General features: G+C 37.9%; 1 protein-coding gene across 1 annotated transcript in view; it reads right to left on the reverse strand.

The window, feature by feature from the left end:
* Positions 1-23853, reverse strand: part of LOC104922298 (potassium voltage-gated channel subfamily D member 3) — a 74713-nt gene that overhangs the window by 21260 nt on the left and 29600 nt on the right. The gene's annotated exons all lie outside the window — the stretch shown is intronic.

Below are 23853 nucleotides of genomic sequence, written 5' to 3' on the forward strand. Positions count from 1 at the left end.
ATGGCTGTATTTTGCATAAACAGATATATAAATTTGCATCGGTTTTGCACAGAACAGCTGCAGCATGAAATGTCAAGAGTTAGAATTTCCTCACATACAAATAATTATGATTAATTAGGGAGTCAGTGAGTCACCGACAGTCTGAGTCAGAAATATAAATATTTGTGCATAAATAATGCGAAACACTGCAGGTCAGGAAGGTATTTATCTCCCAGATAAGCAAATATTTCAAATCAATAAACTGATGTATGCTACCCCAAGAAAAAAGCCAGTACATTGTAAAATCAAGATTAAGTAACCAATGAATTGCTAGGGAAAACACTGAAAGAGTAGTTAAACAATGCAACAAGGTATGAAACACAGCAGTAGGGCTATTTCTCTGGTAAATGGCATTCATTACTTTGTTTTTTCCATCTGCCACAGTTTAAAACAGAGGCCTAAGCGGGTGGAAAAATCAATTGCGAAGGAATTTATTCAGTTGTGTTTTATCCCTTCCAATCTCTTGCTTGTTTTGCTCTTCATTAAGAGAAGCTCTGCTGTTGTATCCACAACATGTGGAAGGAGCAGCATGCTCCTGATAGATCTGTGATAGCATCAGATAAATCAGAATTGAATTGGACGTGCTGCTTCAAAAAGGCACTATGAAACCAAAGCAATCAATCTGGCTGAATGATTTCTGCTTATGGGAGGCAGAATCGAAAACAGCAGAGTCAAACCAAGTCAGACTTCATTACAGCTGTGATAAAGAACATTAAAAGCTGTTATCACAAGAGCAGCTAAAGGACACAACTATATTTTTTGAATCATACAGGACCTGTGTTACTCTCGCTTTGACAGGTGTTAAGAACTTACACTGTAATTTGTCACTTTCATTTATTTCATGAAGATTGATGAGGGCACCTGAAAATGCTCAGAAAACCTATAAATGAGCAGAGTTACTGGACATGTAAGTCATCCATCAACACACAAAGAAAATCTACAAAATGTCTCGTCAGAGCTGGTAGGATGAAATCGTACAAGCTCCCAGCGTTCACAGGACATTTTCAGATTGCTAAGAAAATGATCAAAACATCTCCATTAACCATACTACCATCACAGGTAGTAAAGTGTTTCATGTTATTGGCCTTTTCATTTGTAGGATGGTTACAAGATTGTTGGTATATTGGCAATTAATGCAGGATCCACACTTAAAGAAGTTTAGTTATGAGCTCACTGGATGCTGTAAGAATATATTTTTTTGAAAGTTACCATAGATAGGTTTTGCGTTTTTTTGCATATAATATAATATGCCAATGTTTTAAAGTCATGATTGATCTTAGGGATAAATGAAGTGCAGTAAATAAAGTGTGGCTTAGATTTGGAGGATTTTTAAACTTAGAGATAAGTCTGCTCTTTGAATCCACTTCTCTCCACTTTTTCTTGGTACTTCTTTCTCTCAATTTGGATAACATCTCTCTACTTTGCTTTTTATCATACTGTTCTGGAACATCACATGCTCTTCTTAGTCTGATGAGTTGACTTACATCTTAAGAGGGATAAGACGAGGCGAGGAGCAAACACCGTCTTTTTTGTTTTATTATTTATATTGAGAAAATTAATTTCTTCAAAGGCAAATTTACACTTATGAGACTGTAAAAACTTAATAGAGGGGAGATTATTCCTGTCCAAAGTAAATATCAATATAACATTTACCAGAAATACTGAAAAGGTAGAAGGGTTTTGTGAGTCATACATTTTTTTCTTTTAGGTTACCAACAAAAATACAGGTGCCATTTTAGTGCCCCAGTTTGTTCTCACTGGTTTTGTTATTAAGAAACTGTTCTAGTGTGTCTAGGCCTTGTTGGTGGTCAGTGAACTTTAATAAAGAACCTAGGTACAAATTTAGGTACAAAATCTTTAATGTGGCACTCTATGAAAGCTGATATTCCCTCTGATAGACTTTTACATAATCAAAACATCAAAACAGGCTTTCAAAGCAAGCTCATTCACCTTAAATACTAATTTTCAGAGGGATATCAAGAGCACTCTCTTCATTGCCATGAGTGCACTTGTTCATAATTACAATAATATTTTTGGAAGAATCGTTTTTCATAAAAAATTCAATTTTAATAATTTTATCTCTAAGGAATTGCGGTTAAGGACAGTTCAAATGGACTTACAGATGGATTTGGATGGAACAAAAAAATAAAAGATCAAGTTCAAGTACTGAGTGGAGGTCAGTTCAGTGCTGCTTAGGGTGACAACAGTAGATTTCTTTCCTGGAGTTTACATCTGGCTCATGGATAGTTAAATTGGTATTTTCCTCTGTGTGATCTGCTGCTCTGGGGTTTGATAGGTGAGGGTTAGGAGTGAGAACTCTTGAACCAGGGAAAAAAAAGCACAATTGTTTGGGAAGCTGTGCTAGGGTTTCTTCTTATTTGAGGTGTTGGAGTGAGATTTTCTCCTTGGACCTGTGTCCTTAAACCAAAGTTTATTGTCTATATATTAGATAGTGAAACCACATACTATTGTTTTGCACAGTCCATGTGGTTTGCTGGACAGAGCACCCTTTAACTTGGGTAAACATGTTAATTAATTTGTTCCAGCTGGTATTCGGAAATTTATGACAACAAATCCAAATCAGGAATTGCTGTTAAAGATAAGTTGGGTCATGGGGAAGGATTCCCCTGGGCTTGTTCAATTCCTAACTAATAGTCATAAAGCATCAATTGTGGATGAATCCAGAAAACAAACAAACAAAACAAATAAACAAAACAAACTGTGATTTTTTTGGTCAACAGATAACAAATGAAGCAGTGGAGAAAGCAGCACAGCAGGTGCTGTGATTAGGGATGAAGGATGACTGCTGACTGTTATGCTGATGGATGACAATTTTACAGCTGAAGTGGGTCCCAGAAATGTTTTAATGGACTATTAGAATTTCTGAAGAAGCATTTAGAGATCATAACACATGCTAAAAACTGAGCAGAGATTGATGAGCATAAGCTTCAAGTTTAAAAAACAAACAAAAACAAATTATGAACTACAGCTCAGCTTCTCTTGGGTCCGCCAAAAACTTAATTCGCCGTCTGGCTGCAGCACAAGACCTGGTTCTCAAACTGTGGGGCAAGCATAAAGCTACTGCCAAGGGTATCGTGGATGAACAGAGGAAAAATATGAAGCGAAACTAAGTTGAATGAAAATGATTCATGGAGGGGAAATAAACAAGAGTTTGCTGATACTATCTGACCTATCTGACATTTTATTAAAATTCAGTTTGCTTTCCCCATTGTTAATGATTGATAAGAAGGGAAGAAAGACAGAATACACTTCATAAATAGTCAAATGCGTCTGGTGTCTATCTGGTTCAGTTGATTTGAAGCTGACAAGGCAAATGCTGGATTTTTTACTGATTCATGGACTGTTTTCAGGAGGCGTTTGTTTGTTAAATGAAGCAAAATGATATTTAACTAACATGTATTTGCTGTATTGAGGTCAAACTGATCCACAAAAGTGCATTTAATTTGTTATTTATTCAACAAGGTGACATCAATTTAGGTGAATGTGTTGCATGTGTAAAATGTTAAAAATATCCATTTACTATAAAATGGATGATCCTTTTATGTCTTTAAAGGATTAACAGTAACACATGCATATAAATCTCTTGAATATGTGGTAAGTTGACAAATCCTGATTGCTTTTTGTGACAGACCCACATTTGCTGTGTGACACTGCAGGTTAATAGCAGATCTCTTTGCATGATGTTTACATAATCTGCCTAGAATCTGAATGACTCTCATAGTACGCTGCTAGAATCAGTAGTGGGTAATCCCATTGTAGATACAAGTGCAGAGTTTGGAGAATGTCATTCCACTTTGTCAACCACTTGAACAATGAGGAGAACAAAGAGGTAATGACAGGACATCTGGGAACACTTACTCTACTTCTTACTTTACTTTTTGTATCTTTTTCTTCTCAAAACACAGTTGTTGGAACATTTCTTGGTTTATTATCAGATAATCAGACAAGCCAGCAGTTTAGGGTTATTATCTAAACCAGTTAATTTGAGAGTAAAAACTACAGTAATATGAACTGTAACTTGGTATTTATCTCTTATTGTCCACATAACTCAGTAAACTAAACAAGGAAATCAGTCTGTAAACTGCAATATATGTTAACAAGTATGAATTTTACCTACATTTATTTTCCAAATAAATTTGGCATTACGAATTGATTTTTTGAGGTACACTGTAAAAAAGAAACTGTTGTTTTTATGGTAAAAAAAAGTCAGTTGTTGCCAGAATTTTACCATAATAAATAACATATATGATTTCACATATAATGTTGGCATTTTAGTCCATGTTTTAAAATGTCTTTAGATTTTATGATAAAATACCATGAGAGCAAAAGACTGTAAAACATGGCATTAAATATTGCGTTGTTTTACTGTACATTTACAGACTCTAATATGAAATACTGAATTATTCTGTATAAATTCCCTAAAAATGCTATATAAATAAAAGTTTTGAAATATGACTGTGTTTTACTGTAAACAGGAAGTCATACTTCATGGCATATTTTACAGTCTTTTTTTCAGTGTAAACACAAAACTGGCATAATGCCACCTTATTAAGTTGATATTGTGATATGTTGGCAAACAGTTGCCTCTTGAACACTCAGCAGACACAAAACAATAATAGTACTTATTTGTAGTCCTGTTTGTGGCTGCCTTCCAAGCCCAATAAGCCCAATATTATTTTAATATACATACAGTATATACTGGCAACAGCTGCCTGCTACATCTGATTCATGAGGTTGATGAGAGCCGTGATGGTGAATCAAAACATGGAAACTGCAGGTCATAAAACGCAAACAACGAGCTGAACAATGCTCTGTAGAGCTGAGAGGAACTGCAGAGTTGAGCGTTATTTATCGCTGGGTTCATCACTCTGAACGACCTCCTTTATACTACACATAGTCATTTCACTTGTTGTTATCATAAAAATATTGATTAGTGCAGCTTTAAAACCTCAATGATCATCGGACTGCTTGTGTTTTCTTTTTAGCAACGTCACTGCATTACCACATTTCAGCGAATCGTTTGAACACAGTGCTAATGACCTAAATTGTAATAGATGTAAAATATCCCATTCCATAATGTTATTAATTAAAGCTTGTTTATGATCAACAGGTACACTGGCTATATAAAATGCAGCTATTAAGATGTTATGGGAATTGCACATTTACAATTTTTATTGGGCATTTTCAGTGTTTATCAGAAATCTAAATCTTGAAAGAGTGCAAACACACACAATGAATTTTAAAGCTTGTTTTTTTTTATTCTGAGTAACAGTAGCATGTAATTCCTGTTCTTGCAGTTAAAGCTGTGTTTGCAGGTCTAACACCTCCCTGCAACACTACTGTGGTCTTGTTTGTTGCTCTCTTTTACACTTCAGGACACATTTATGACCCTCTCTTTTCCTCTCATCAACACTGAGGCAACACAAAAACCAATCTGCTTTGCTACACCTCAAGAAAGTGAACATGAGCAATGGCTGGCCTGACCATCTTTCCAGAGGGATTGCAAGGGTACACAATCTGCCGTATTGATATTTACACACAATCTCACATTTTTTCTACTGAGGGGAGGCAGGAGAGGGGGTGATACCAACTGAAAGCCCTGTAAAGGGCTTGGACGGGATTAAACAGTAGGAAAAGAAATACACTGATGTCCGTTATTACACACAAAACCATGTGAGGGATCTGGGATATTAGTTCATGTGACCTGCTGCCACTGGAAAGAAAGCACCATCCATCATGACGGGTGCAAGCTCCTTTTTAAATTAGAGTCTGGTGCACACTATCTCAACGGGGAGAGTTAACATCAAGGGCAAACTAACCTGTTGTTAGAAAATGACCGAAACAATAGCAAGTCTATTTAAAAGCGTGAATAAAGCAGGTTCAGCTGAGGTTCATTGTTGACCAAAGGATGATGTATGAGAGACCAACAGCTGCACAATAGCACAAAATAAAAGAAGCTATTTTTCTTGACATTTATTTACCTAGAGCACAATGCACCTTTTCCACTCCCTGCTTAATATTCATACAGCTACAGTGTACTCGTGCTGCCCGGTCGCTGTCCTCTCCTCCTCCTCATTTCTTTCACTTGAAGTTTTACTTCTGCTGAATCTTTTAAATAAAGTGTCCTTTAGCACAACCTGATTTATAGTTACAGGCATGTAATCTTGACAATGATCATGACTAAACCCGCAGTTAATTGTTGTGATACAAAGAAAACTATATCAGCATAGTAGTTTGACAAAGTACATCAGATGTTGCACACTGGGGAAACTGGGACCTCATTGAGAGATTCAACAATGTTTTTTTTTATTTTATTTAGATTTTAAAGGTGTGACAACAATTCAGAAGTAAGTCACACTCCAACAGTCACCTCAGAGTCTTTTCATGCAAGTCTTCATTGCACCAACAGTGTAACATGCAATATATTCTCTCTTATATATCTGTGACTGTCACATCCTCTTGACTGCCTTCCATTTAAGATGCAGACTGTTTTGCTTTAGCAAGACATCTTTGACATCTCACATCATATTAAACTACTACTATTTTATTTCTGTCACCGTGCAGCTCTGTGGTGACACAGCATTGACAGCTACAGTAATATCTTCTCAATTTTTTCTGACCTTGTACTGACACTGCTAAATTTGTTATGATTTGAGTACTGCAGTGTGCAGTTCATTTTATATTTGGGTGACATTTTTGTGAATGAATGTTGCTCACAAATGGATAAAAACACGCAGCCACACAAGTCTTTTTAATCTCATGTACAGTACGTGCACCGGCTCAAGGACTGGTAGTATTCCGAGTGGTGGAATATAAAAGTATCAATACAAGAATGTAAAAAAAACAACAACTAAAGACTAAAGTGACATCAAAGTATTTAGGCATTTAGTAAAACAGGACAGAAGTGTTCTAAGATACTTCCTCTGGCTTTTTGCTGCTGCATATCACTTTGCCAAGCCTTGTGCCCAGGGACGTCACTAGGTTTAAGAAACTGGGGTGGCTTAGCCCATAGAGGAGAAAAGTTATTGCGCGCTAAGCGCGCGCCGAAAATTTTTTCAGAGCACCAATTAAAGCTTTGTCAATCAATTGATTAATCGAAGACGATGACGCCTCCATACACCCACACACACACACACAGTAGAGACGAGATAGCAAGTCCCGAGCGATCAGAAAATAAGATGTCTTTCACAAATTGTCGATACAAGCAATACTTCACCTATACTGAGATGAAAGATAAGAATGTATATGTGAAGTGCAGATTGTTGCTGGGGGAAAACGTTTATCCACGTCTGTTACCAGTAACGAGTTATTTCTACAACAGAGTAATTACGTTACTAACGCAGGTACTTTTTTGGAGGAGTAACTAGTAACTATGGCTAAAGAAAATGGAAAAAAAATCCCAATATACATTATTCGACCCGCCCCAGCCCGCCCCGCCAATAAAGTGGAACATTCTCTACCCGCACCGTCCCGCCCCGCGGGCGGACCGCGGGTGCCCGCGGTTTCGGGCCGGCCCGCGCATCACTAGTGTGGAGTCGAATCTTGGGAGTTCGCCCCGGAGAAACTACTTCGGCCCTGGAGAAGACGGATCTCCCCTGTGTTTCCCGACCACGGTCAGGAAACGAATAGCGGGAATGGTTAACAGAAGTCATCTCAACTAGCTAGCATCAGCTAGGAACTTTCAGAGCTGGCCAGCTGGGATTCAAACACGGAACATTTTGGTTTATTAATTACATGGAACTTTTCTGCTGTTAGCTAAGTGTTACTACCAGCAGTGATGAATGCTTACTTTCTTGAAAAAGGCTCTAATGTCCATCCTTCACCCATGCGTTCGCGCTCTGCTCTTGCCGCTGTGAGGTTCGGCTCTGTGTACTTCAGAGGTAAACACGCAAGCGGCAGTGAGCAGGGTCGCATGGAAAACATGGACTGGAATTTCAGTGATGTGGGCGTTCTCTATATGAAAAAGTGGAATGGATTGTATAACGACGCACTGAAGGGGCTGAAGCCCCCCTAAAATAGGCCTAGTGACGCCACTGCTTGTGCCTCTGTGAACTTAACCAAATGATTACCAACTGAGGTAATCAGGCTCCTCCAAAGAGTCATTAAATAAATTTAAGGGGTCGCAGGAAGAAAAATCTATGTGGTGCAACAGGAATTTGTATAATTTTTTGCTTTTTATATGAAATATCAAATGATGTGAGGGGAACCATCTCTTTCATGGAACTGAGACATCTGAAGCATTATGAGGGACACATGTACTGTAGATGCTGTGTTTTGCTGTATTTTACAGATATCATATGATATTTACATAAAATCTCGATTTATAAAAAAAAATCAGTTAGTGTAGTTATCATGTCTGCTAATCAAATAAATGGAAAGTGAGTCCTACAATGTAAAATTAGTATATAGTTGCATGTATTTCTATTTCCTCCTCCACCCTCATGGATGTTTTCTGTTTTTGTTTCCAGGTTTCTTTATGGAGTTTCTCTCAATACTGTCAGACAGGTTTCATTGACAATTTCAGCTACACAATCATCTGAAGTAATGAAGCATAGTGTCCTGAGGATGTGACCGGAAATTCATATTTGTCTTTTGTGTCTCTCTCTTCGGCAGAGATGTAGCAGTGTTTGCAGCTCAGAGAAATGCTGGGGCAGCAGAACATTCAGTAACAATTGTGTATAAGTGCTGAGCGAGGCAACAAGATTGGTATTGACTTTTTTTTTTATTGTGATAAAAAGACTACAATGAAACATTAAGTCTGCTAAACCTTGCAATTCAATGGATGCAGACAATAAGAGATTATTGTCAGAGTCTATAATAAACACAGCCATAAAATACCGTATCATTCAGTAAGCTTTGTTTTTAATCACATCCTTCCTCTATGTGAATTGAGGATTTACAGTGTTGAACTATCTGACCAGAGTGAACAGCAGACAGACTTATCCAGGCTGAATAATTAACATTTCTGTGTTTAGAGTTTCAAAATGATGAAATGCAGAGTAATGTTTGCAAAGACTGTAAGTGTTTTAATCAAGAACTGAAGTAGTTCAGTGAAAACACTTCAAACTTCTTCTCCTTGCTTGATAAATAGGACACATTGTTACAGGTCTTGTTTGTACTCCAATCAAAGACACAAAGCACATCCAGTTCATGAGACTTCACGCTTCAGTGTAAACATATTTGAGTCACAAATTGTTCCTGTTGTACAATCAAACATATTTTTTCTTCTATAAATCATAATATCATAAAAATCTGGTGATCATGCATGGGGCTTTTCCACCTTTATATGTCCCTACAGTCAGAAAATATTGCCACCCCTATGTTTTTGTGGGCTCTACCTTCTAATTGACGTTGAATGTGAACTTTCCAACAAGAGAGTAAGTGACATCTAGTGACTGTAATATTGAACATGAGAAGCCATAATTGTAGCCAATGATTTAACCCACTACCAATTAGTTTCTCATCTCTGCTTGAGTTCTGCATCTCTTCCTCCTGGCCTTAATCTCTGTCATCAGGGGTGTAGCCAGTCGAAGGAGCTGTAGCTCTTGATCGGTGGTACTTGAATATCTTCTACCACGATATGATGGAAAGCCAGCCAATTAGCGATGGATCTGGGGAACTTTCCTCCTTTGACGTATCAGGGGCAAGGAAATGAAAATGTGGCAATTAATAGGTAGGAACTGCTGTCCTGTCATTCCCTCCCTAATGGGCCAATCTGGTAATTCTGTGATTGAGCTCCATCACAGGAGCAATAACAAGCTGTGCAGAAACCAGATTGAACTGACATAATATCAAAGCAATGCCGGTATGGCGTGCCAACCCACTGTCCTTCAAATTATGTTCATATGCGAATATTTTGCATTAGCAATTGCAAATGCATTATAAGGGAGACCTAATGTGAGCCAGACACATTTATACTGAGGAAATTTGTAAGACAATGTTCAGTGCGGGTGCAGGAAGTAATGTGTAATAGGCTCAATGAACTTTGTCTCCACTGATGTGTTTGCATGGAGTCTCATTTGTTATATTAAGGGCCATCACAAACCAGCTAGTGTGGAGTGAAAGTGGACAATAAAACCATCCAAAAGTGTGGCTCCAGTGATGCTGACTTGTTATTCTCCACTGCCCCTGCACATGTACTGGATAATTGAGAAAATGTTCAGTCTCACATCTGGCGCAAGCAAAAAACCTAAACCAACTTTCCGTGCACTGCCTCTTCATGGTGGCTTGACTATCACAGGACATACGATAAAAACAAGAAAGCATCACTTTTCTGCTAGCTAAATTGATTAGCTTAACTGATTTGTGCAACACCTATAGTTATAAGTAAGGCTGTAGTTGAGCTAAGCTTTGAATTATTATAATTTCTCTAATGCTAGAGAAAAAGTCAGGGGATTACTGCCAACGTCATTTGTGATTTGTGTTAATATCCATATGAAATTTTGTGGTAATCCATTCTATAGCTGGAACAATGTGGTGGACTATCCCTAGAGTCACATTGCTAGTGTGGCAAGAAACATACCGTCTTTTTGTTATTTGTTTTTGGGACATGCATTTACAAGAATACAATATGAAAAACTACAATACAGTAAACAGCTTAACAACTGAGATGTTCATGAGTATATACAGTGACATATATTTCTGTGTTTATGGTGGAGAGTAATGTGTTTCATTTATTTGGGTTCATGAGTTCATCATGCACACAAGTGTTTGGGGGGAAAAGTGCTACTTTACTGTTGGATATCATTTATGCAAGAAGAAGAGTCATGGGCTAATGGCCTTGTTTCAGGCCTATTCAGTAGTACTTCTCTTTTGAGAGGGAAGTAGGTTACTCATTCAATTCAAAGAAATGTAACCCGACAACCGTCACTGCTTTCTAGGCAGGCTAAAATGATACTCTTCAAAAGACTATCCTATTATCTACTGTCTTTGAATCTTAAGGTAAAACTTTATTATGACATTTCTCCAATTTTCAATTATCAAGCTTCTCTTTCAAGCTACTATTTTTGGACCTCGATCAGACAGAAACTGTAGCTGCATTAACAAAAGAAAGATACAACACAGATGACTCAAAGGGTAAAGATGTATTGGCAGAAAAACTGAAAAATGAGATGATGCGAGTCAGAGAGCAGGGACCTGTTATCCACCACAGATGGTAAACCAGACGTAGCTGATCACTAGTGAGTAAGAAGGGTGCTGAGTGGTTTACTGGCTTATAGCCATCCTTCTGAACAAGACTTTCCAAACAGCTGCTCAAGTGCATTTCATCTTCACAATTCCTGCTTCTGAACACAACCAAGGATGTTGAACAGTTTCAACAAGCCAAAGTAATGTACTAGAAAATGAAAGCTACAACAGAAAATACAGTTGTAAGACGTCAGGAAATAATGGAACACCGGAGTAATCACCGGAGATGTGATCAAGACTTAGATAGAAAGCGGCTTTACAGAAGATGAGACATCTGGTTTGTTGAACAAGAAGTGTTTGCTGAAGGCTTGTTTCAGAGGTGTAAATTGGTGTTACTATTACTGATTATTGTTAGCAACAGGACACAGTTTTCACTTAATACATGGACATAATATAACAAACACTACTTCACACCTTATTGCCCTCAAGTTGGCTGATTCCTAGTAGAGAACTACTCCTGTTTGCATTTACATTTCTACTATCCAATCACATACATCCACTTACCAACTTCGCACGTGTCTATCTTCACTCATGGTGTATCCCTCCTCACTTTTAACCTCCAATCAGCTGTCTCTCCATCTGGCTCCATTAGAGAGCATGAGATGAGAGCACAAATGAAAATGCTTTCTTTGGGATCTTTTTAAAAAGCCTCCTAAGTAGGTTACAGGAGAAAGTAGGCTGTCAGAAGGGCTCAGGAGACCCAAGGAGGTATCACTCGAGAGGAGTGGCATCCCATTTCAGGAGTCCACATGACAAGATTGATACAAATGTGGTATTTGTGATGCGGCAGGTAGAGCGTAATTGGCCTCAAATGTTTCCCGGAGCACAGGGATCATTCACAGTGGGGTAAAACTTCTAGACTGTATGTGGATAGATTAGTGAAACTTCTCCACCTCCACTACCTCTCTTAAGGGTAATGTTTGGATAACACCATTTTTGGTGCTAACATTTCAGTATTTATTGGTAAAAGTTACATCCAACAACTGGGAGAAGGGATTTCATGAAATCAAAGAAACCTTGCTCAGACACTTTTAAATTTACAGCATTTCCTTCTCACTTTGGTGAATTTAACCAATTTAATTTCCTCATTATATAGGAAGAGGTAATACTCACTAATGAACTCATAATTAAGCATCAAATTTGTAATTTTATTATATTACTGTGTGGGTCGTCAGATGCATGCTATTATGTGGCATGATCGCATTAAAAATGTAATATTTTTCCACGATTAGTAACACAAAGTCTTAATCACAGACTCATTATTTGATAGACATCGATATATGATGTAAAAAAGGAGAGAACCCTAACATGTAATGAATCTGCTCCATATCACCACAATCTTGTCAATCTCCCTGCGAGATTACACAGTAACCTTCACCTGCTATTGTAATTTAACTGGTAATTGATTTTTTTTTTGTAAAATACAGAGGGAAAATACTGTGTTTCAGCAAGTGCTGCAAGGTGACATGTTTATGTTCAGGTGACAATTCCTAGTTGCTGTGGTAACTATGATGAATGCAAACAAGGAAGTTTGTGACGTTGTTAAAGCGCGTCAAAGTTCATGTACAGAGGAGGTGGATGAGTCAACAAAACAGACTGTAACATAAGAGAGACTTGTTTGCTTCCAACTGACTGATTCAATTTTTAACCCCGACTGTTCCTGAACTTTATTAGACAGGCTCCACTAACATTGATGTAGTAATGACACTAATAACAATGTCTCTTTTGAAGTACTTCTTTTAAATAAAAGTCATGTTTGTGCCTAAACCTAACCAAACCATAACCATACTTTTGTTACATCATGAAACAGATTTATTTCTCAGCAGTATTTTGAAAGGCACAAGGCACAATGACATTAAGGGGGCGTTGAATCAGAAGAACTGTCATTTTTAAATGGCATGGTCAAATTATGTATTTATATAATAGGTGAACTTGTTGGCAACAAAGGTTTCCCAGTCAGAATTAAACAAGCTGAGATTTCACTGCAATATGGTTTATATTTTAGTACAGTACTACACATATAAGATGGATACCTTAAATTGGCAAATAATCACAGAGTTGCAGATGCAGTAACCTATCCAATGCATTTACCATTACCAACTAAATAACAACAAACAAAATATATGGTAACTTCAGATTATGTTAGTGCCACCTATTTCTGAGTGCAATATCTCTGTCATATGTATATTATGTATATATGTAAGTGTATTTGTTTTGATTACATTACCTCTGATCAAAAAACGCCACAGACAAGCCGTTAGTCCATCACTGGGCTTAAACAGCACAGAGGTTCAGCATTTTTAGGAGAAAAACATCTGTTGTTGTTGTGCATGTTGTTATGTTCAGTTTGGTAAGGACATAGGTAAATGGCCTTGCAATTGCCATGGTAACTCATTACTTCCTGTAAAAATGTTGGTGAAAGAAAAAGAAAAGATATGACTCATGTAACTCACACAATGATTAGAATTTGACCAGCTCATTTTGAGTTATTTAAACTAAACAAGTCTTACCAGAAGCAGCACAGCGGGAAAGTTTAACATTGTTTCATGACTGCTCTGTCTCTCTACTGTAAGTCTCTTACAAATATATAGGGCAAGGTATGACACATCATCTTTTGTTGAGAGAAAGCTGTGTACAGTGACTAAGCATAAATTAAGCCTTAGTTAAGCTGTCTCTAAGACAGAAAGGCTTATGAAGACATTAATCCAGACTAGACATGAGAGCTAACAGCCTTGATTTGTCAACAGGATTGTTTAGAAGTCTCACTTTCACTTTACAAAGCATCCAAACAAAAGCCAACAAAACACAGAAGAGGTCCTTTAATAAAACATCTTAATTAAGTCTGGAGACAAAGATAGAATCTAATTAAATGATAACGTCCAAGTTGCTTAATTGTTTTTTTTTTTCATGAGAGGCAAAACTAATAAGAGAACAGAACTAGAAAAGAGAAAAGACACAAACACTTGAGGCCACCATCCCTGAGCAGCAAACAATGGTGAAAAGAGTTATTCTCACTTCATGTTCTGTAATACTTATTCATACACCGCTCCACTGGAATTTATTAGAACTTAAGTGAAACAAACTAGCTCAAAAGATTTGTTCATAAAAAAAAAAGCATCTGGCCTTTGGGTCCACTAATGCTGTGTGAAAAGGCAGTCATTGTATAGGGCATGAATGCAAAACATCACTAAGTAAATTTATTTTACGGAGGTCAAAAATACATAGAAAATATGTTGCTAAAAATTGCATCACAAACTCAACCTTGAGCAAACTTTCCAAGATCTGCAGAATTTCAGCGCTCTTCCATTTAATATGAGAAACTGATTCACTTCAAATGCCACACAAAGGACTGTCATCAATACAGTGTTGAATATGATATCAAAAAAGATAAAAGTGGTTTAAAGATATTCAGATATTAGTGTGAGTGCTGCTGAATGAGAATGAGATATTTGAGCAATGCATGTCTGTAATTAGCCAGAATGTGAACGCAATCTTGTCTGATGAGTACGGAACAAATTATTTGTCTGAAAACTGTGGCTTAATAAAGACATATACAACACCCACAGCCATCTATAAAGCTCATTCACAACTGCAATGACTTTCTTTCCTCTGATATTCCTAATTAAGGCATCTTTGTTTTCCCTTGTTGGTTCAGTAAACCGTGCCCCCGGGCTGATTAAATTCATACCAAGATGAAAAAAACAACACAGTGCCTTCCCTCCTTGCACTATTTTTTCTAACGTGAAGAAGAAAGCTGTAGCTGATTTAGTACCAGCAACAAAATGAAGGTATTGCCACTCCGGCACAATTAATATGACACTATACATTAATTATAGATTTCTTATAGGAAATCTATACCTTGTTGCACTATGTATCATTTTTTATGAGATACATAGTGCAACAAGGTCTTCATTCACAGACCTTAAATCTGGGGGACCAAATAAAGAACATGTCCATGCTGGGATAACCTTTTCATATTTATCCAAGTCGTATACTAAGTTGAAAGAAAATATTTTTTGCCAAGTTAATCCCTCCACCAGACAAATCTGGCATATCAAGATGCTGATTCAACCAGGATGACTGTTACACAGGTGTGCTCCACTAAAAAGCCAATCTAAAATGTGCAGAAAAAGAAAGACACTGGGGCTGCAGATATGCAATTTTTGCTCACAACACTTAATCAGGTTGTTCATTGTGGCCTGTGGACAAAAGCCAATGTTGACATGATTGCACAGCGACGACAACGGCTTTCACAACTTCACCTGAAACTCCGCTAGCAAGTATGTTTGTCTCTGCTGTTGTTTATTACATAAAATCTATGTTAGCTAGCACACAGGTATTAGCAGATTTTAGCACCTCTTCAGCTGAAACTGAACCACTGAAACTAAAAGTTGTATTTTTTAGTGCCAATATTTGTTTTAAAAATCATTAGTTTGCAGTATTTTACTGTATATGTCAGTTTGCATATGTTTGGTGCGTCATATAAGGGTTAATTCACCAAAAATAGGTATACAAAAAAGGGAAACAATTAAGTTACTATGGCTCCAGGGCCGGTCTTAGCTATGGGCAATGTGGGCGGTCTCCGTGGGGGGCGCACGAGCACCTGAAAAAGAAAAAAACCTCGGTAATTTTCGATACCGCTCATGAAGTTAGCGGAGCGGGCGCCCCGGGAGCCGGGTGTTGACAAGGCAGAGGGGGGCGGCGGACAGACTGATGGGGGCGCACGGCGCATCCAGGGGCGCACGGGCGGCCATGAGGGCGCATGAGAAAATATTCGCCTGGGAGGGGGGGATTCGTTCGCCCAGGGCGCAAATGTGGCCAGGACCGGCGCTGTATGGCTCCTTTCCTTCCATGCAATAATGGAGTTCCATAACATTTTCAGTGAATGCAGATAGTGTCGGTCAATTATGTTTGATACCTGGAATCTAATCTGATAACGGACAGTCAGTCATAGAGGCTGGATCTAAGAAAAAAACTAATTGGATTTTCCAGCAGTAGGAGCATTTTCACAGATGACTAACTATAATGAAATAGTTAAATATCAGATTAGACAGCCTGAAATTCAATGACTGTAATTTAACACTAAGGAAGCAGAGGTATTCATTTAGCTTGGCTGTATAGATTCAAATCTATTTACCAACATTTTAATATTTAGGAAACATCAGATATGGTGTCTCTCAAGGCCAAACCACATGAGTGAAACAATAGGTTTGTTTTGAAGAAAGTAGGATGTGGGGTTTTATAAATCTGGATTACACAGCACATGTTGTACACAGATGAAAGGACTCAGCTGAACCTGCACTGTTAGATGAGGTCACTTGGCAGTGATAGCAGCAGACACTTCAAATCAGTAACAAAAGCATTAGCCGGCTGAATCTGAGGCAGAACTGCACCCCAGACAAGGATTTTGTTGTGATGTCAGTTTTAGACGTATGTTTAGGTAATTTCAAGACTATTACCATCTTTTTGTGCTTGTCTCTCCATGTACTAGGCCTTTAAACAAACAATATTTACTCTGGGCAAACATCTGCTCAGCTGCGATAGGTTTTAAATATTAGCCAGCAAAGCTTCCTCAAGCTACCTGGCAGTTGCGGAATAAATTATATTTGACATTTTCCATGTGGGTGATAATGCAAGGGTCCTGTGCCAGTGGAAGATGCTGTTTATTTTCTTGTTCCTTATTTACATACTGGTTTATTCTCTTTTTTTCAAAGCTATGTGTGATTTGCCTGTCTCACAACTCAATTGTAAATGAATGAACACAAAATATCTTCAACTTTGTATCTCACCTCGTATTTCATTTTATTCGCTCCATTCTCTTCACCTATGTGTTTGTTCAAGTGCAGTATGTAATCATGGGAATGTGAGTTACACGAAGATTTGATCCTGTACATGTGTAGAATAAAATGGCTTCTTGCTGCCCTGATTTTACTTCATGTAACATAATTTATGAGTAGCTTAAAGATTTAGAAGGTTTAGAATTTGCTTATATGTGTTTGTGCTCATCTGTACCAACATGTTAGTATGTTACTGTGCTAATTATAGTAATGTTAACTATTTTAGACCTATTTAGAACATCAATCTATCAATCAAACTTTATTTGTATAACACTTTTCATACAAAACAGTGCTTCACACAATAAAACCCCAATACCCACTGCCCACCCGCAACCCTTTTTTTTGTCTGTCCAGAATTAATATACTGTATACAGCAATACTATGATACCTGGGATGAGGTGTGTGTGATGATTTTCTGAGAATTCGTTGAATAAGTTAAACAACAGTAACCATTTATCCTTAATAAAAACAGGATTTGTCCCGTTAGAAAAAAGTGCTTCTGTTATGAGTTTCATTCTGCAAATCCAAAAACACAGTTACACTGATTAAAAGTCAAAATGTTAAAATGCAAAATGTAAAAGACTGACTTGTTACTATAAATTCAATACGGAAGAAGGTTCAGGGTAATTGCTCAACTAAAATGACATTTGGGTCTGTCGACTAGTTATAAGTCACTGTGTGTACTGGACTTTTTCGTCAGGGGAAACCCATGAGAAATCCAAATGGTACAAAAAGTAGTCCAAATTCTCATAAGCTGCCTGAAACATTTTTTACCCACTGCATAAAATGAAAAGTAGGTCAGCTGTGCAGAAAAATGCCCAGGCTCGCAACACTGTTCATGTTATACTGGAGAAGACCGTGAGTGACTCGTCATTATAGTCTGCACCTCACTGAGTGTGCTTTCTGAAAATGTGTTACCGTGTTTTAGGCGCAGATGAGGCTGACAAAGGTTCTCCTGAGTACCTGAGTTTCTTCCATTTGAGACAAAATACCAAAATATATTTACATGTTATAGAAACAGCAAAACGGAGCCTGTCCTGAGATGCCTAAACATGATAAATGAGCACTATCATACTGTTGTACAGATATGTGTGTGAGGGAGAAAGTCATAGTCAGAGAGTCAAAGTCATGGTTGCACAGTTTCACGCTGATTATATCCAATAATGTCATCATGTGGAGGTCACACATCATGACGTGTTTGCTGCGGCTGCTGCTCCTGCACCTGGAGGACTACAGACGAGGAGAGGGGGATACAAACTGAATGAAGGTTAAATATCAGATAGGGAGCCACTAGGAAGGGCATGAGGATGGATAAGACCTGCCTGATGCTTCCAGTGGGGTTGTTATGAATTAAAATACATGTTAGACTTCCACTGTGCTAGTTTACCCCAATTTATTACCTATTAAAAAGAACAAAGACTAGTTTGGTGTAAAGCAAGTTGATGTTTTGGACCATAATCTAAAGCAACTTGGTGTCAAATTTTATTATTATTATTATTTTTTATAATAAATTGTAAACAATGTTAAAGGTTAAAATTAAGACAATAAAATCTTAAGTTACTAAATAAATGTTGCCCTGGAAATAAAAGCAAGCCAAATCCCCTACAGACTGAGCTACAGCTCTTTAACATTCTGTATTTATAATTTTTTATAAATGTTACTTAACACAGAAACACAGGAGTCTCCTGGATACTGTAGCAATGCTAAAAAAAAATGCTAAATGCACCTTGGGATCATCTTAGCCTTGGAAAGAAAACATAAAATCCAGGTATATACAGCAGTAATTAAGTTATGTTGATGATGTTTTCCTAGTGTTCATAATCATTTCCATGGACCATGATGTTAAACAGATGTTTTTTTTCCACCTACAGTAACATTCATTCGCAGCGCACTCTACTCACAGAGCAATGATCAGGTACAGTATATGCTATGATCCCTGGGTTGAGATGAGAGAGTTAAAACTCACACACTTTATAGTTTGGACAAAGTCATTTAACTATGGATAGGGTGAAGACAGCCTGCAGGCTAGCTCTATAGTACTGAGGTTCTTGTAAGGAGAAATAAAAAAAGCTTTTTCAGGTGGCACCATGCCAGGCTCCTGTTTTGAAGTGTCACAGGGAACAAGGTGTCCGTTCTCATCTCCTGAGATCAGTCCTAACTCTCTGACACTTTATGAAAAACTAAAAGGCGATGCTAGTGAGGCTTTCTGAAGAGGCTGACATAAAAAGCGTATAAAAGGCTGGATTTGATAAGATCAGTTCCATGTTAGTGCAAGGCATGGAGACACGTGACATAAAAAGGAAAAAGATGGCATATGTATGCATGACCCTGTGGCCTGCAGACAGCTTTCATCTCATAGAGGCTGGGGATGAGAGAGAACAGAACACGATCGTGCTATTCAGAGCTCTCCACCCGCTGTGGTCCTCAGCGGGGGAGTCTGCAGTCCAATTTACCCCCAGTCCTAGTCAGACTTTGAGGCCTAACCTCATGCCCTTTCAAACCGACCTCAACCTTTAGCAGTCTGACTCCCTGTTTCTGTGCATTTTCATCAAAGCCTCTTTCACTAAATCCTTTTTCAGCACAGTCAATGAAAACGAGAGGTCAGTCCTCATCAAAATGTGCTTCTCATTCTGACTGTGATGGCAGATTACACAAAGTTCTACATGTGCAGCCCTGTTAGGCTGTTTTTAGGCGCAGCAGTGCTTAATGTCAGCATGGCAAATGTGGTCACATTAAAAGGTTAACACACTGACAGTTAGCAGGTTTGCCATGTTTAACATCTTGTTCAGCATAGTACAATTAGCTAATTAGCACTAAATGGGTACTAAAGCACTAAAGTGCAGCTGAGCCTGATGGGAATGTCAGCGTTGGACAAATTGAATTTTTTTTCTGATGATGGCACTAGATGAATTGTGAAGGGATCACAAAATTTACTGCTATTCATCCCAAAGCGAGCAAGAATCTGTACCCAATCATGGAGATCTATACAGCAATTGTTGAGACATTTCCCATAAAACGGTGGCATCATGTTCACAATCTTCTGCTGACGATGACTCATTTTCCACAACATGCTGTAAAAATCAGGTGCATGGACTGCTGCTGTTGAATACCTCTGTCTTCCAACTGGTCTCTGAGTAATTTCAGTCAGGGGCTCACTCAAGTCATTAGGATTCATTGTTTGAGAACCATGAATGTCTGTGCCATGTGCCAATCGAGTAGATATTTGCAAAATTAAATAGATGAAGAGAGTCATTACGATTTATTTTCTCTGCGCCATTGGTACCTCCTCCAAATTTGATCATATTTATCCATTAAGTGTCAAGATATTTCACAAAAATGTTGCCTGCATGGTGGCACCACTGACAGAATAACGAATGGACACAGACTGAGTGATTTCACATGGCAATAATGTTGGGCAATTGAACAAATATTAGCTATTGGCAATTGGCCATCACCTGTTGTTCTTTTTTTAGGGCAGAATTTTTTCCCGTCCAACGTGATTGGTTATTTTGACCAAACCAGAGCTGGTTATTGATGGAATACTGAAAAGACTAAACCAGACATTTTTGGTGAGTTTTATTTTGTTTCTATCTGTTGTTGAAATGTGTTTTACAATCAGTAAACTAGGCAGCTAAGCTTAGAACAATTTGGTAAGAGAAAGGAACTTAACTCAGAAGTTGCACAGTTGTATTTTTCTGTCTTATAAGGAAATAGTGTGTAAGAATACCTCCTCTCTTGATATTTTGTGAGTTTATTTTGCTTATTCATTGGAACACACTCACACACATCTCCTAGTTGGTAAGTTTGGGAAATTTTAACATATCGCTCAACCATACATGGCAATCTATCCAATAGTTGTTGAGATATTTCAGGTGTTCAGGTGTTAGACTGACATTGTTACCCATAGAGCCATGGTGCATGCAGTAACAGAGCTAAAAATGACTACTATTATTTGTAAGAGTTCGGATTTTAAAACTGCTAAAATAAAAGCTTTTCATAAGTGGAAAATCGTGTTTTTCTACAAATAAACAAAAATAAAGATAGCCAATGGTGGTGACACTCTATAAGGGGCTTAGACTTGTTGTTACACGGGCAATGACATTCAATAAAAGCATTTGAACTCAAAGTTTGTTCTCTTGTTCTCTATTGGGAGGCAAGCGGCTACCATCAAAATCAAATAACATAACCTTTGTCTCCACTCACATTTACTGAGTGCAATTCACCTAGAACTAGGCCCTGTAATTTACAAATCACCTTTGTTTTGCTGTCTGGGGGCGTCTTTGGTGTTCAGCTGTCAGTGACTGAAAGAGATGTTTGTTTACCGTGTTCAAACAGAGCGAGCAGATTCCACAAATTACATTCAGCCACTTAGCTGCACCTCTCCTCTACATTCAGCAGGTGAAAAATGCTACAACGTGCCACACTGAGATCAAGGCTCTAGTGGCTGCAGAGGATGGAAAATGAATAACTTATTTTTTGTTGCATACACAGGAAAACAGAAATAAATCTCAGGAAGCACAATACAATGGAGGTAGAAGTCTTTGGGGAAATAATCTTTTTTTTCACTTGCCCATCTCTCGAAATCCAATTCATTTTTCTTTTAATACAAGACATGTCTCTTAGGAATTTAGTGGTCAAAATAATTAACTTTCTTTCTCCAATAACTCTATTTCCCAGTGTGTGTGTGTGTGTGTGTGCGAGTGTGTTTGAGGAAAAGGTCGAGACGCTCCAACATTCTACATTCTACAAATTCAGCCGTATTATAAAATAATGGAAAAGAAGGTCAAACGATAAAACCCTGTTTATTTCTAATCATAAAAAGTAACTAGTAGCACATTCTGCATGCATGAAAGAAATGTATTATACCACTGACCTACAGGAGCAGAGACGTACATGTTTGTGCAACTTACCCATCAGTGCCTATTATTACAGTTTGGTGTAGACAGAGCGTGCAATAATCGCTGGATGGCAGCCCAAGCAGGGCGAATTCTGCCACCACCAAAGACATCAAAACTATGAAATAATACATGAAATTATGCGGTAAACAAGACTTCCCGTGGTCTGATGTCCATTCTTTGTGTTTTCAGGCCCAAGCACTTCTCTTCTTTTTGGTCTTCCTCAGTAGTGGTTTCTTTACAGCGAATCAACCATGAAGGCCTGATTAATGCAGTCTCCTATCGTTGCAATGTGTCTGCTACTTGGACTCTGCAAAGCTTTTACGTGGGCTCTGATTAATTGGTGATTTCAGCAGATTCATCATATCATTGTGACTGCACATAATGATACAATCAAAGGTTATTAATATTTTCTATATTGACTGAGCTTTATGTCTTAACATATTGTCGGACCATTGATTCTCTTTAATCAGATGAGTAGTTATTGCCATAATGTGGATTACTACAGTAGTTGACTTAAAAATAAAAAACTGATTTTAAGTTTTGGAGTTCAGCCTGACATATTCATTATTTAAAAGCTGGGCATAACTTCCACTTACCTGCAGCATATTCTGTATCAGATCACACATCATATCTGAGACTGTTTTAGTATCCCTTTCTTTCTCAGTCAGGGACCTTGTTCACATATTTCATAGGATCATTCACATTTCTCTTTATTGTGGGACGCATGTACATGTGCAGGCACTCAGGCACTGTCATAGCAATGAGGGACGACTGCACTCGGTGTTCATGAAAGTCCCCGGGGGACCGCTGAGCAGTGTGATCAGGCACTCATCTGGCTCAGCCTCCGCTTGCAGCCCATGGGACAGAAGCCTTGTGTCATCGCCACAATAGCGTATGTACACTCCACCACCACAGAGTTAAATTCACATTACCAGATGGCCTATTTGGCTGCAGCACTGTAATTAATAGCAATTAGGGCTTTAAGTTTCAACTTGTTGTTTCATCAACATCCATGAACTCAATTTCTGTGTCTTTTCTTGTCATATGGAAGTTTTGTTTTGCTTTTGACTGAGTTTCAAAAGCATGAGTTTCGATTAGCTGAAACTGCACAATATTTATAGTACATATGGCATTTTGTGTTATCATTTAATTTCTTCCTTTTGGAAACAGGGCAGAAGAACAATTGCATGGGTTATAATCATAATAATATTTCCATTTTTAGGACATGATATGTTTTTTTTATCTACATATGTATCTACATTCAATTAAATATGAGGTTTCATTGTATGACACATAATCACATTTTGTTTCTATTTACATTTTACAAAGCATGGCAACTTTTTTGGAAATTGTCTCATATCCTTCAGTGAGTCGTAGCCAACTGTCTAAGCATTAGATATTCAACATTTTTGCAGACATCCTTAAGCCTCAAGCTGTCAGAATGATAACAAAGTCTACCCAGTCTCAAAGGCCCACTTCATGTGGTGAGAGTTTTGAAATATCTCTCTCTCTGTGCAGTAATAAAAACACATTATGTTCATCAATCACCCACTATCACAAAAAAAAATAAAAACTATTACAGTAGAGAGCTTGCAATGAACTGCTGAATTTGACAGCTGTTGCACTCTTTTCTGATTTGGCTGTGTATTAGTGTATATACTAGTCGTCAGCTTTGGTCTGTTTAAGTGGACAAAGTGGATTGTGATTGTGAAAAAAAAGGTTTTATATGGGGAGACCAGAGGGCTAGGCAGATCCACCAACTCCCTTTTATTTATTTTTTTTTAATGACAAGCAGTGAGGAACCTGGCTGTATTTGATTTGCATGTGTCTGCATGTCACCAGAAACAGAAGGGGGCTAGCTAACACCACAA

Source organism: Larimichthys crocea, chromosome VI (assembly GCF_000972845.2).
Source record: "Larimichthys crocea isolate SSNF chromosome VI, L_crocea_2.0, whole genome shotgun sequence".
Lineage (NCBI taxonomy): Eukaryota > Metazoa > Chordata > Actinopteri > Sciaenidae > Larimichthys > Larimichthys crocea.